We start from the raw sequence: 15900 nt of genomic DNA, 5'->3' as shown, positions 1-15900 counted from the left end.
AGGTGTACCTAACAAAATGGCTGATGAGTGTCTAAGACATCAAATTAATTCACTATAACCCAAAGGTATGTTCCAATAACACATATATACATATATATATATATATACATATATATATATATATATATATGATACGAATTTTAGGCAAATGTATGTCTGTTTCAGGCATCAGTTTTGTTTTCAGCAGTATTTGTAGCTTGATGTAAGAAATTTTTGGTAATGAAACAAGAACTAATCAAAACAAAGAGATTAACTGATGGTTTCTCAAGTAATATTTAAAAATGAATCTCCTCTTTTCACCTTTTTACAAAATTGACTAAATTCCACTAAAATTATTTTCAGAAGTTAATGAGGAAATATAAAGTCAAAATAAATGGCCCGAGACACGGAGTAAACTACAACGGGGCCACGTATTTTAAAAGAATTAAGAAATGTTTTAATATCAAACTAGAAGTTGGTAAATTTTCAAATAGAAAATAGCTGCTTTAAGCTTGTTTTATGTAGGTTGAAGTGGTTTCTCCAATGCATGCCGTCACTGACCCCTGCAGGCCGACATGCGTGGTACATCAGAGATGTACTGCTCGAGCCTGTTTCTTTAAAGGCGTCAAACACCACAAATAAATATAGATTTCCAAAAGCATTCACTCGTCTTCTGCCTTCATACACTTGTGAACTGAGTAACATCCCATTCTTAATCCATATGGTTTAATACGATGTTATCTCTGCGCACTATGACCCTCAGCATCCACCGACCCCACTCTATGATTTTACGTGTCCTACCATTTGATGGTTGAGTTGCTGTCATTCCCAGTCACTTCCACTTTGTTATAATCCCACTACCAGCTGACTGTGGAATATTTAGTAGTGAGGAAATTTCATGACTGGACTTGTTGCACAGGTGGCATCCTACTGTATCACGGTACCACGCTGGACTTCACTGAGCTCCTGAGAGCGACCCATTCTTTCACTGTTTGTAGCAGTCTGCATGCCTAGGTGCTTGGTTTATACACCTGTGGCCATGGAAGTGATTGGAACACCTGAATTCAGTGGATACATTGGGCAATATAGTGTATATATATATATATATATATATATATATATATATATATATATATATATATATATATATATATATATATATATATATATATATAATGCTGCTGCAAAGTGACCCGCCGCTGTCCGGTGCACCAATGGTAAGACAAAGTGTCATTGTCACCACTAAATGGCGCCAGAGAGCTGTCTGCGCAGTTCATTTTGCAGCAAACTGCACCAACATGGAGAAGCCGCTCGGCTGTAGCACTGACTTGCTCTAAGCACAGTTGGTTTACAGTAAAAAATGCTATAGATGTATTTTGTGTATGGATATTTTGATATTAAACAGCAGCAAATGGTTGTTCCACAACTTTATCTGCTCAAGGCAACATCGCAATCTGGTAAACCAGAGAAACGAGAGCCTCACTTATGCTTATGGAGGCCTTTAAAAAAAATCTCCTAAATAGAAATAAATCATAAGAGCACATATAAGGGTTCAGCCCAGCAGCTGCTCAGAGGCTCACCTGATCCCTGGATGAGCACAGCAGAGGCTGCTGGACCATCAGCCCATACAAAGCACTTGGCTGCGATAGATGCGCACTCAGCAAAAGGATGTGGGTTTTGGATTCATTAGATGAGACCTGCTTCGCACTGTATGTATGTGTGTGTGTGTGTGTGTGTGTGTGTGTGTGTGTGTGTGTGTGTGTAAGGGGTTGATGCACAGGTCAGCAATTCTGGAGGAGAAACAGGACACGACTGCCCCCCCAAGTCTCATACTTTCTCATGTATTATGTATGCCTGTGATGTCCGGCAGTGAGCTCAGCCGTGTGCGTGAGCTGCATGCAGCCACTGAGATACTTACTGTATCGTTTGTGGCCTTCGCTCTGATAGAGCAAAAACAATTTTCATCCGCCTTTGGAATAGATGCTGTGCAGGCCACATGAGACATTCAAGGTCCCAGGAAGATTTCTTCGGGAAATCTATGCAGCAGGTGTCTAATGAGGATGGATGAGACATGGAGTTTAGTTGTCAATAAAATTGATGATTTCCGCCTCTCTTGACCGTGAACTGCTTGAAGAAGTTAGATTTCAGTTCACGTCTGCTTGCACTCTTAAACTGAGGTGTTGGAGCCTGTTGTGCATACATGTTATAAAGATCATGATGACATTAATTTCCCTCACCTTTGCATGTAAATCTGTAGGCTTGTGCACTTCTGCACACACATCCATATGAAATCGGGCAAATTGGAGAAAACTTTGCACCTGCCCCATTTATTTTTATCTAATAAAACCTTCACGCAATCTTTTCCATTTTCTCTGTATGGTTTATTGTCTGGCAGCTTCTTGTTTGTTCGCTTATGGTAAGAAAAAAAAATCAATCCATAAATAAAATATTTTAAAAAAGAACAGCAGATTCTGAGGGGGTCAGGTGGGAGGAACTCACTGATCGAGTAACCTCTGTAACTTCTGCATTGCTTTGCACAAGGGCGTAATTATGTCACATCCTGTGCAATGGGTAGGAGGGAAGTGCAGCAAAGAAAAAAACAAAGCTGTCTTACCCTCATCTCCCGCTTTGGAGGAGATGAGGGTCTTTTCTTTACTTTCTTTTGACTGCTCAGAGCCAGAGATAAAGTGCCAGGATGCTGCATGTGTTGTTGAGGTCAGGGTGCTACAATTGTGTTTTTAGCACCTCCATAGATGTCACACATGTGCCTGTGCCTGTAGAAGTTGTAACAAAGCCAGCTCGAAGCCTCGTTTGCATGTGTGGGCCCTGCACGCTGTTGATATACACAACCTTGTTCCCCATTCTCAGAGGAAGTGTGTCTGTGTGTGGGTCTGAGTCCAGAATAGCCCACATACTGACCCTCGTGTATAATTAACACATGCACAACAGAAAATAATCACACAGACACACCGTGCGTACAAACACTGTCACTGTGAGCAACAGTCGTGATAATTTGCACCCGTGCACTGTTGGTTCTTCTTGGCTGGGTGCAGATTGGTTATGCCATATGCTCACATGCTCATGCATATGCGTGGAGGGCTAAACATGACTCCCCACTTTGACGGAGACTCTGCACGTATAAATTCATATACAGATGTTTTGCCGCCCACATGAGTTATTCACGGTTTTCCAGCCTCACCTCTGAAATGAACGTAGGATGGATTTTTAACCGCTTCCTCGCCGCCGGCTAATGATGCCACAATGCGACTCCTTTGTCGCACGCTGGAAGCTCACGCTCACGCGGGGGTAGTTATAAAGTTCTATTCTCAGAAACTTTTAATGAAGTTGCGTTACTATGAAGTGATACTGTTGCTTCTCTCTCCACGCTGCTCTCAGTGGTGTGAAACGTTTCTTTGTCTTGAAACTAAGCAAGAAGATGTCAGGCTCAGGCTTTTCTGAAGGTTGCGGTTTGTGTTTTAAACACAATAAGATAGATATAACAGAAAGCTGGGTTATACAAAAGGTGTTTTTTTTTTAAAGACAGCAGAGTGAGCTGAATGGAGCTGGAGTGGGAGATTTAGGGCCGCTGACTGTCAAAGATCTTCAACCTGAATGTTGGTTTCCTTGAGATCAGATGTGAATGAGAGTGTGAATGAGAGCAGGCATCCTCGTCTGGCTGTGAGCACAGAAGCCCCACCGGGCCTGCCTTTAGCATATGAGGGGCAGCCAATCAACTTTATCCATGGTCACACGTGGTAATGGTGGAACTAATTTTAAGGAAACGTCATCTGACCTTCTTGTTTTCAGTCAGGCTCAATAACGATGGCGAGACGAGCACGATTCCCAACAATGTGTGACACGTTTTCAAAGTCCAGGAAGTGTTAAACGTGAGCAAACATCCTGCTGTAACACAGCTGACCTGTTAAAGTCCAGGGCTTTGTAAAATAAATTAATGTATCATTGACGTGAACAGGGGACACGTGCGCATTTAAGCAGGTTGTATCGCCAAACGAAAACCACCCGCAAAAGTAGCCTGACAGCACAGAGGCCTGTTAGCTCGTTAAACTCTGACTGACGTTTGGACACAAAAGAGGACAGAAGAGTAAATTGTGCCTGTGTTGAATCAGCAGTGATGACATTAAATGAGGAAAAGTGGGGAATAATTATTTGAAAACAATCCAGAGTGCCTGAGAGCCTCACAGCACTATATTCCAGTGTATGTTAAGCCATCACCTGGTGCCCCCTTAAATCCTAATATTCCCATCATCATATCCTCCTGAACCTGGAGGGGGGGTTGTTGTTTACCTCAAGTTCGCTTTGACTGCATTTGCGAGGGTTATTTGTTTGTCTCGTCTATTTTTAGACGGGCGCACTTCTGATGGAGCTACGTGTGCATCTCTGTGTGTGTCTGAATGGAGGTGTGTGGAGCTCAGCCTTCTGTAGTGTGAGTCATGCAGTGACGTGAGCAGCTCCAGTCACTCACACGCCTGGCTCGAGCACATGGCTCTCAGACAACACACTCCCTGCCTTCACGTGCTGGCCTTCCCCCTTCTTCTCCTCTCCCACTCTCTCTGGCTTTTTCTGTGAAGAACCCACCCTTTCCCTCAGCTCTGCCCGTTGCTTCACGGACAATGGCAGCCATTCTTATTCCCTGATTTAAGTACATCCTGATAACCTAGTTTCTCCTGATAAACAGCGAGCTTATATTTATTGCTTTAATAGGAATGGGAAGTTTATTTTGCTGCTGGAGCATTTTCTCTACTTCTTTTTGCAACTCATGACAGAGTCCTAATCAGGCTGAATATAAACATGCCCCAACTGCTGTGGCAGTCGCTGCTATTAATACACATCTGTCAGTGCAGGAGATGCCTCATGGCTGAGAAAAGCTTTTGCCACGAATCCCTGTGGGCCTTTTTTTTTTTTTAAGCTGGAGGTGGTTTCTTGGAAAAGTAGGTGAGTGAGGATGGAAGAGGAGGTCAAGTTAAATTTCAGGAGCCTCCCAACCTGCTCAAATATGTTGCTTTGGTAGCTACTTCACGGGTGTAGATCCTGTTTATACACTCAAATGCTAAAGAGTTCCCAGGCTCTAACAAAGATCCATCTGGTTTTGCTATTCTAGGATTTAATCTATTTGCTCAGTGCTGGAGCAGAAGGTCACTCTGCAATGAAGTGTTTGAACCAGCGCCGCTGAAATGTTAATTGTCATTGGCAGCATCATGAGTGGAGCTGAAATAGTCGACCCAAATACTCCGAGTGGAAGTTCAGCTGAACTTTCTCACAAGTGGAAGCCTTATGGAAATGCTGCCTGTGTGTGTGTGTGTGTGTGTGTGTGTGTGTGTGTGTGTGTGTGTGTGTGTGTGTGTGTGTGTGTGTGTGTGTGTGTCAGTCCGTCTCCCTGCACTCCACAGCTCCAGACATGTCATTCATACCTACAATTGCGTAGCCCTGAACTACAAAGCGGAGACTCAGCAATCACAGTTTGATTTGTCATCTCCTCTGCATTCATCACCCTTCCAGTAAAACCTGCCAAATCTAAACTGCTCACACATTATGTTTTTCCGGCGGCCAGCTTGCGTGCTTATTGCGGCACATTTACCCCGGCATGTAAGCAGTAGAACAGCTAACACAAACAACAGCTGATGTTCCCAATCCCCTCTGTCCTATTTGCTGCCATGTCCACCTGCTTACCCAACCAGCCTTTCCCATGCCTTTAGTGTATATATATGGTGTGTGTGTGTGATGTGTGTGCGTGTGTGTCCGCTTTACATAACTGCCTGCCACTGCCCCAGTAAAGGTGTTACTGTAACACGTTGAGTGCTGGCTGCATGTGAGCAGCCACTCACATGGGCCCTGCTGTTCCTCCTCCTCCCTCCCCCCTCCAGGTGTTTGGATTAGAGGAGGAAGGATTGAGTGACTGGGAGGAGCAGTGAGGCCCTTACTGTAAAATGACTCCTCTGCCGTCACTGCGTACACATATAGCTCACTTCTGCCGCTTTGCTGCCTCCTCTTCCTTCAGTGTATCTGCCTCAGGGCTCTCGCAGTTGTTGCTGCCGCGCTCACTTTTTTATTCCATCTGCTTCTGTAATCATATCTGTTGCTTTTGCTTCCAGTGAGCCTTCATGCACGCTCTAACTTTTTCAGTGAGTGAGCGAGAACTGGTAAACGCAGCGCTGCATAAGCATCTTCAGAAGCAGCCCTGTTTATGTCAAACATGTGGTAAACACACGCTCATTTTAGCCCCAAATACTCAAATTATATAATGGTAACTGATGCGATTGTGTTATCAAGACATCAAGGTGATACGATCAGATTTTAGGATGTGGAAAAATGCACCTGTAAGGTATGCACTTGTTGTTGTTGTTTTTTTTTTAGCTTTATTGTTGTCTGTTCCGAGTCAGACGTGACCTTATTTGAACTGGAGGGTGACAGATACAGATACTATATGGGTGGAAAGCACAGACAATATTATTTGTCACATAAGTGCATTAAAATTTCTTGAGAGAGCACAATAACACAAAAAAGACAGGCTGATTTTACTGACTCATATTAGTGGAGGTGAAGCGTAGCTAGTGGCTACAATCACCTGTAGGCTGTAGGCTGCTCGCAGTCGCTGTGAAGTTGGTCTCTAAATTCTCAGTCACACATGCCCAGAGACTTTTTTTCATCTTGGCACTCAAGCAGCACGATAAAAAAAAAATCAACCCATCAAGCACATTTTTAATGGTTGAAATATTAAATTGGGTTTTTGCACCACATGTTTTTGTTTCAGAACATTTTCATTGGGCCACAAAAAAACTTCTTTGAACAAGAAATTCTACTAAAGGTTTGTGAAGAAAAAGTTATATAATTTATGTGTTTCATAGTCCAGCACAGACAGAAGCCAGGGTTTTTTGTTATGTGACTGCACATATTCAGGCACAGATGCATACCCTTCTGAGATTTACTCCCTAAATGGAAAATTTAGATGCATTTTGCACTTGGCGGTTGTAAATTTTTGAACCCTGTGCGCCGCTTCGGAAACTGATGCCATCAAAACAAATCCTGAATGAAAAGTATGCAGGCTCAAAGTCAGGAAAATCTTATTCACCTGAAAAATGAGTGCGACCAGAGGCATGCCAGTCACAGCTTGCTTCCAATTGCTCAACAGAAAGATCAGAAAAAGACACGTCTTTTATCAGCAAAGCAATAAAATTCACAGAATTCTCACTGTTAACACAAATTTTTTGATCACAAAATACGAGGCAATGCTTTCAAAGAGGCTACAATCCACACACACACACACACACACACACACACACACACACACACACACACACACACACACACACACACACACACACACACATCAAGAAATGTAATGTCAGCTCTGCATTTCTGCGAGAAGAAAACCCCTCAGCGTCGTTGTGTTGTAGTGGTTTATTTTGATTTTGTTATGAAAGTTATGAAACATTTTAAACCAGAGAACTTCCTCATTAAAGAAAAAAAAACGTTTACCCTCTTACTGGCTTTACCAGAGAAGCTACAATTGGACACTTCCTGTATATGTTTCAGTCAGCAGTCAAAACACTCCTGGAGGGTTGTTTATGAGGTTATTGCACCAGGAAGCCACCCCACCCCCTACCTTCTCCACCTTCTTTTTGTTGTTTTCTCCCAGTTCATACTTTGACACACTACACAGCAAACAGGATGTGTTTCTTTTGTCAGCTGTCTGTTTGCTCTAATTCAGCACTGAGGGCCGCAGGTGGAACTTCGCTGGCCTGACTCAGTGTGCTGCTGACCGCACGTCCTACGTGTGGATGTTTGTGTGCAAGGTGGTTTAGCGGAGCCCCGAACCAGAGGACAGGTACACAAGTCCCTGCTGCTCTCCTTGCGGTCACTTGAACCGGGATGGCTCTAGACAGATGGATGGGCCTGTTGACACTAATCCACTGTGTGAGGTAATGGAGTTAGCTCGTGTTTGTGAACTCCTTCCCTGCCACTCCTGACTTACTGACTGACCTACTTAACCAGCAGCTCACGTGGCACCAAAAGCAGGCACACACACATTTGGTCTTTCTTTCCCAGAAGCTATAGAGGACCATAATATACATGTGAGTGGGCATCTATTTGTGGTTGTGCTGTTCAAACTATACTCCTGCTGTGAGCATGGAGATAACGCTCTGATTTGATCATTAATAAAGTCTGGGTGAATATGCGCGTGCGTGCGTGCGTGTGTTTGCTTTTTCCTTGCAGTTGTGTGTACGTGTACACGTGGGCGGATGGGTGGGTGAGTTCATGCAGTGATTCATTGGTTCATAATTAACAAAACTCAGAGCAGGACTAAAATGGTGCTGCCAGTAATGTGACTTCACATATATTAATTCAACTATGTATGTGGTTCTCATAACACACTAAAATGTGTGTTCATGTATTGAAATCAGGATAATGTGCCTGAAAATGATCCTGATGTCCATGTTTCACATCCTTGTGGCTTCTAGTAGCATAAACCTGTGTTAGATGTGCTTTGATTTAAGACACTGTGTTAAAATAGCCCCTGCAGCATTACAGAGTCACCAGACCCCCCCCCCCCCCCCCCCCCCCCCCCCCCTCTGTAGCGGGGGCCAGGAGTTTCTCACTTTAATAAGTCACCAGACTGTAGGTAACTCATTAGCAGTGGCAGTAAAGTGAAAGAGAAAGTTAAAGTCTTTTGTTTGGAAACAAAGATTGCATCAGAGAACATAGCAAGGTCTGTCGTCGCGCATTGGTGTCAATGTGTACGTGCTCCTTTGCGCTTGGCTGCATGCCTGCTAGCTCTACGAGCAACTTACAGGAACATTTTGACCTGGAGGGAGGGACACGTGCTCTGCGTGTTTCTCTCAGGCTGGTACAGCATCGGCAGGTTATTGTGAATGGTGATTATTGGCGGATTATAGCTGTTTGAGTCCCCCCCACCCCCAATTCAAGGCAAGCAAAAGGTCAAAGAAAAGTATGAATCATAATTTCATGGTTATGTTTTTGAAATTAGAAGAGAATAGGACAGGTGACCTTGATCGCATGTGTGTGTGTTTTGTACACAGTGTTATCTTCATGAGAATATACGACTCAGAGGAAAGAGAAGAAAATGTTAAATGGAAAGGTAAACAATGCACACAGGAGTGTGAACACCACTGTGCTTTTGTCAAATAGTTTCACAGTGCCGGCGCGTCATGGTTGGCCCAGCCACTGTGAGCAGATCTAAAACTCTGACCCCGGGTTAGATGGAAGTCTCTGAGGAACTACTCCAGTCTGTTACTTGATCAAACAGAGTAATTTTACTGCTTGCATTTATACAGTCATTGGCCACTTTATTAGGTCAGCCAATCACGTGGCTGATTGGAATCATACAGAGAGTTCTCTGGGCAAAAAAATTCCTCGTTGATGCTAGAAGTCAGGGGAGAACGGCCAGACTGCTTGGAGCTGATAGGAAGATGGCAGTAACTCAAATAACTGTTAAAATAACTTGTTTAAACCGAGTTATACACAAGAGCGTCTCTGAGCACACAATACAGGTGGGCCACAGCAGCAGCAGCTCACTGCAGAAGACTGTGTAAAACTGCACGTTAATGTCAAGTGTAAATAGGCTTGAACTGATACCTGTGAAGGGCCATGAAGACATAACAGACCCAATCAAAACTTCCATCAAATTGCCTTTGGGTGGTTTTATTGTATTACTTTATTATTTTGTATCCATGCACCAGGGTCATAGAGTTATTACAAAGATGATAAACGTATGACACGTGTTCACTGCACAGATATCGGCCAGCAAAAGTGAAATAAAGAACAATGCAGAGCAAACACACTGATAAATGACAGCAAGATAGCTGTCATTTACTGTATACTGTATACTGTATACTTTTTATTATTAAAATTTTATTATTGTTATCAAATAGAGCTCATAAAGAATGTCACAATTGGACAGAGTAACACAGTTTAACGTTCACTCACTTTCACGGTTTCCCGTTTGAAGTTAGCTGCAGTGCATTTCTCTCAGTTCATTAATCAAATCGACTAATCTTTTATTGCTATTATTTCCATTATGCAACTCGATAAGCTGACCTTTTTGTAATGAGGCCATATCTAGAAGTAGGTCTCAATAGGCAAGTGTGAGCAAGTTCATGTGATGTTATAATAATAATAATAGTCCTTCATGTTATCTAAAATGGCTCTTTTCTGTATTTCAAATGCCAGACGTGACATGAATTTAATGTAAACTGAAGCCATATGGTGATATTTCACCACTCTTCAGCTGCAGAAGCATACAGACCTCCTGACAAAACAAAATAATAGAAGATATTTTGTTTAGAGCTCCAGAGTTTTGCAGATACCTAAGTAAACAATAACCACTTGTTAGAGTATATATATCTATTTTAGATTCTGCTTGTTAGAACTGAACAGATGCAAACGCACACAGAGCATAAGCCCTCCAGAAGAAGCTGCTTTCTTGTTTTATTGGTTTGGTTACAAGGTGTTTGAGGGTTTTCATTTTCTTTTTCTCTCTGCAAGTACCATCTGTTTCAAATCCCCCCACACCAATTTAGTTGGATCAAATATATGTGCATTTTTATTATCTTGACTTGGCCATTTCAAAACCTTCTCTGTCCCGGTTCTTGCTGGATCTGCTGGTACGCCTCGCATCATTGTCCTCTTCCCGTCAAGCATTCACTGATATGAAGAAGTGATGTTTTAGTCAGCATCTGCAAGCTATCCAGTCACTGAAACCATAATATTTCCACCATCATGATTTATGGTCGAATGAGACTCTTCCTGAAAATCTGTCTTTGCCAATTTTGTGGCCAAAGGTCCAGCACTGGTTCAAAATGCCTGATTTTGGCCTTTATGTTCATCCTTCCTATGTATGTTAATGTGAGAAACAGCGACACTTCTACTGTGTCACGCTTTATTTACTTAGTTATTTTATTAATGTATGACTTAGCAAGTGGTTTCATACACATTCCTTTGGGGCTGCATCAGGAAGGGAATCTGCTGGGTTTTTTTTTTTAATTATCTGCTAAAATCAAACATGTGGGATACCTGCTGTGGTGACCCCCCCTGTGAAAAAGGGAGCAGCTCCTGTAACTGATACAGCTGATTGATATGATTGGATAATCTGAAGTATTCTTGCAACAGAACGGCATGCGGTACCTTGTTCATCGGTCCTTGATGGTGTTAGCCCTGAAGTCTAAACGTCTCTAGGAAACACTGAGCAGAAGCTGATTTACTTTGCCCTGCTCTGCCGTTGGCCCTGATGGCTGCAGTTACAGCTCTAGCGGGTAAACTGACTTCACTTCGAAGTATTATTAATGAACTCAAGCCATTATTTCAATTAAATCCTCTTTAATTTCCTCTGTGAGTTTCCTCAACGGGCACTTCATTCATCTTCACAGATTGCCGCTCCTCAAACGAGCTGCAGTCAGTGAGGGTAGCTGTGGAGGCGTAGGGCGGGGGTGCGGTGTAATAGAAAATGATGGTGACCTAGAGAGACATGGACTGAGATACAAGGCCTGCCATTGTCAGGGAGTGACTGACTGCCTGGCACAATAAACCAGATCCACACGGAGGCCTGAGAGGAATCCAGAGGTCAGGTTCTTTGTTTATGGCAGGAGGCCATTGCCATAGTGGAGAGGGATGAGATGTCAGCTAAAAGGTCACTACACCTGCATCTATTGCATGTTTATATGGGTGTCACTATAAAAGGAACAGCTCTGGGTGCACGCCTGCTTCATTCGTTAGCAAAAATCTACCACTGTAAGCTAAAAATCACATATTTGAAATCGACTTGATTATGAGGGCCGAGCGCTCAAAGTCACACAATTCTGCCTCAGAGTTGTTAGAAACAAAGAAGGATGGAAACAATTAGCAGGTTAAGTAGCAGCCAAATGCTGATAATCAAATGCACTTGGTTAATTGATCATCTGCAAGTGAGAGTGCCTCTGTGAAAGCAGGTGGTTTTTGATTATGTCCTGATATGTAAAGCATTAGAATTGAAAGGGGGTGTGCTTTCTTTTTCATATGACTCCATGCATGACATTAATGGCCAGCGAGTGTCATGTGATCTGCCTTAAAATGAGTTCATTTTTCACCACATTCCTGTTTATGAAATGATGGGTTTCTGTAATGGTTTCAGAATAATAAAAAAGTATGATTATGGTTTATGGTGTTAGCATTTAGCTCTGAAAAGCACCAGAATTGAATATTTTTGACTAGGGAGAGCTCCCACGCTCTGGTTTCCAGTGTCACAGTGGGGCCCTCACATGGAGTTCCAGCCCAAAATATAACATTCATGGGGAAAAACATTTTTTCTTGAAATTTTTATTATATGTAGAAGGAAAAAAATAGTCATAGTTCCATTATTAAATCTTTTCAGGGTGTTGCATGTAGTAAAATACCTCTGTGTAACTCTCAGAGTACCGCGAGCCACTTTACAGCATTCAGCATTTTGATTTAACTGCGCTCAGAAAGGGCTGCCATCACACCTGCTGCTTCCCTGTAAGAAATATCTGTTGTTAGTATTGTGTCATTGAAATTTGGATGTAAATGTAAAAACTAAAATAAAACTTTTAGCCCTCCTGGTTCATCCATTCATATTCATAGCGGACTGTAGCACCCTCTGAATGAATTTCAACTAATTTTGCTGGCTGTGACTCTCCGGGTCTGATGATTTCCTCTAAAATCATAAAAGATTTTAGACCCACTGAGGTCTGTGTGTACGCAGAGTGCTGAAGCAACATGAGAGCAGAAAAGCATGTTTCACTGAACCGAACAAATGAACACAACCCAACCTTCCCAGCATGGCTGACCCCTGTCCCTGCACTGTCTGTCTGTAATAAAGATTTCTCCCATTTGTGTTCCATTGTAGTTCCAGCACTGTTTGCCCTCTGAACCTGGCTGAGCCTTTTTCCTGATGCCTGGATTGCTGCTTGCTGCTATGAGACAAACTTGATTAAACTGGATAAGAAACTAAATTCAGTGGATTCAGACTTTGCGTGTGGGACGAAGCATCAGTTACTGTGAGAATGTGTGTGAATGTGTGTGTGATTGACAGCAGTGTGAGAAGAAAGTGGACAACTTGAGCAAAGCGTGTGGGCCAACAAGGCTGCGATGTTTTGTGTGTACTTGAGTCACCGTATTATTAAACTCCCTTAAATTCAATAATACCCTGCAGACAAAAACATATAATGCCTCATGAGTGGACACCTTTGCCAAGAATTATAACCACTGTGCAACCAGTGGCACACTGTGTAAACAACCCTTTGCATTCCAGCATATGTTTGTGTTGTCTTTTCTATGCGAAGGCCTCGGTGGAGTTTAGCTCTTCCTGTGCTCAGTCCAAAACAGAAGTTGCTTTTTTTTGTGTGTAAGAGGCCTTTCTGCTTCCAGATCATATTTCAGCTGTCTCACTTGGAAACTGTTCTCTGAAGTTTATCTTCGCTACCACCATATCTGTGAACTGCAGTCATGCTGACCCCCCCACGCCCCCCGTGATGCGTGGATATGAGCACAAATAGATGCACTCTTCAAATCTAGTAACTTTCACATGGGGTTTCAAAGCATGCCACTATCTTAAAGACAGTGACTCATTAGAAACATTTTCCTCCCACTTAATATTTTCATGCTGCTCAGTTGGTGGTGCAAAACCTGTGATTCAGCCCCCCCCCCCCCAACTCCTCAGCCATCCACCGTCTAACGGCTGCAGCTACACCCCTCTGTAGTGTGAAGCAGAGAAAGTGTGTTCTTCCCAGCATGTGACACACTGCCCCAACCAGCAGACTCATAACGGAAGGCTGTAGTCATCCATCTACAGCTGTGCAGTCAGCTGCTATATGCCCCCCCCCCATCAAAAACGACTTCGTGCTCACATTTCTGCCTCAGGAGACAATATAAATGACCCCTCCATCTCTCTTTCTCTCTGTTTTTCTTTTCTAGCTCAGAGATCAAATGCCACTTTTGTTTCTTCCTTAAAAAGGTGGCTTTGTTTATGTTCCAAACACACACGCTGATGACCCTGCTTTAACACCGTGGAAAACGAACTCATAGATAACCGTCGCTCCTGAGAGGGGTCACTGCACAGACATGACGTTCCTGCAGTCAGCTTATGAGGCTGAATCAAAGCCAGCTGAGACACGTGACTGCAGTTTAGTCTGTTGATTTTTGAGCCCACAGGCTGCTGTATATGGTCAGAGTTCTTGGAGCTGGGGAGATATTTCCAGGAGTCCATGAGGGGGAAATAAAAAAAGGGAGGGGGGAAATCACCATTTTTGGAGTGCCAAATCCAAATTTTTAGCATGCCCCTCTTTGCTGGAGTCTCTTTGCTCTGGATTAACCACGCTCACCCCCCCCCCCCCCCCCCCCCCCCCCCCCCAATACTTCTCCGCTACCCCACGGTTTCATTTGCTTTGCCAGGGGTTCATTTGAGGCTCCGCTGCTTGAAATCTTATTTAGTGGAGGGGTAAAAAACAAGGTGGGGCCGTGTTGAAGAGAGAGGGTGGAGCTGACCTACATTCTGCCCGTCTGCTTCCAGTGAGCTGGCTTGTGTGCCGTGTATCCACAAAGGACCAACTGACTAATATCTATTTTTGCTTCAGACTATGGCTATCAGGCATTAGAAGACATCAGTTTAGCTTAGATGGGAACTTGTGAAAGCATTTCAGTGTGTAATGTGTTTTTAAATGAAGATTTACGTCTGAAGTTAATAACCAAGGGAAAGCTGAATTTCTTCACCTTTCAAATATTGTACATTTGAAGCTTTTCACTGAAGTGGCACATTGCGACACTCCTATTAATCCTATATTAGTGCCTCCAGAGCCCAGATGTAGAGGTGATGACTGCAGCTGTGCAGGTCGTTGTATGTTACCAGAAATATTTTCTTTTAAGTATGCAAAATTGTAAAATAGCTACTTTCTTCTCAAGGGAAATGGACAGATATGTTGCTCATCTGTGGGTGGTTAGCAGAGCAGAACAAGAAGAAATCAGTTAACATGAACACAATGTCAAAGATGACAAATGAAAACCATGAAGGATTTTTGCGGTTATCAAGCTGGTTCCATCAGTGAATATGCTAATAGGTTTAGAGGCCACTGAGGGAACTCTTATGATTATATGATTCCTCTGAATGTTACAACCTTTGGATGAAATTAATCAATGTGAAAAAAAAAAAAAAAAGGATTTATAGAAGTCTGTGGGTTGGTTCAGGCAGGCGACTCGAGCCGCATTGCATAATACACGTAACATGCCTCGCTCTCCTTATGTCATAAAGCAAACACACCCTCGCAGTTTGGCGCTCTGTTTGAGCTGCAAAATTTCCCACTGCTGCTTATGCCATGCATCACCGCCTGTAGGCTTGAGGGAGCCCCTGTATTTACTTATCACTCCCCAACTTTACATCTAGCACACCTCTGGGGAGTGGTGAGCTCAGGGCCGAGAAGCTGAGGTCTACCTGCGTTCTGCAGCTGTAATAAATCCTTCATTTCAAACGTGAGTTTTAGCTCAGCTGTTAGTTTGCTTGTCATTGCCCACTTCCTGATGTGCTGAGCTGGGTCTTTTCATTTAGGGAGCGACAAGATTAGAGACAAAATGCCAAATACAGATCCTGTGTATATGCAGTAATGAGCCATTCAACGTGAGTCACCCCCCACTGACTAAAAGATGTGATTGTCATTGTTTTGTTTTTTTAAGCAAGCTTGTGTCACCTGATTTTAAATAAAGGTTGCCTCCAGTGATGACAAGCCTGACTGTCAGCACCTGGGGGTACCAGAAGAACGAGCTGTTTGTCTGTGACAGAGAAGCTTTGGCAAGTTTTTCATGGGCGCACACCACATACTCAACTCTGCTGCTCGACCCACAAATGCATTTTCCTTATAAATGCGGCTCCATTTAAGGGGAAATAAACAGGATTTTGAACAGTAT

Source organism: Archocentrus centrarchus, chromosome 8 (assembly GCF_007364275.1).
Source record: "Archocentrus centrarchus isolate MPI-CPG fArcCen1 chromosome 8, fArcCen1, whole genome shotgun sequence".
Taxonomy (NCBI): domain Eukaryota; kingdom Metazoa; phylum Chordata; class Actinopteri; order Cichliformes; family Cichlidae; genus Archocentrus; species Archocentrus centrarchus.
The sequence above is the reverse complement of the archived record's forward strand: the minus strand, read 5'-3'. Positions refer to the sequence as shown.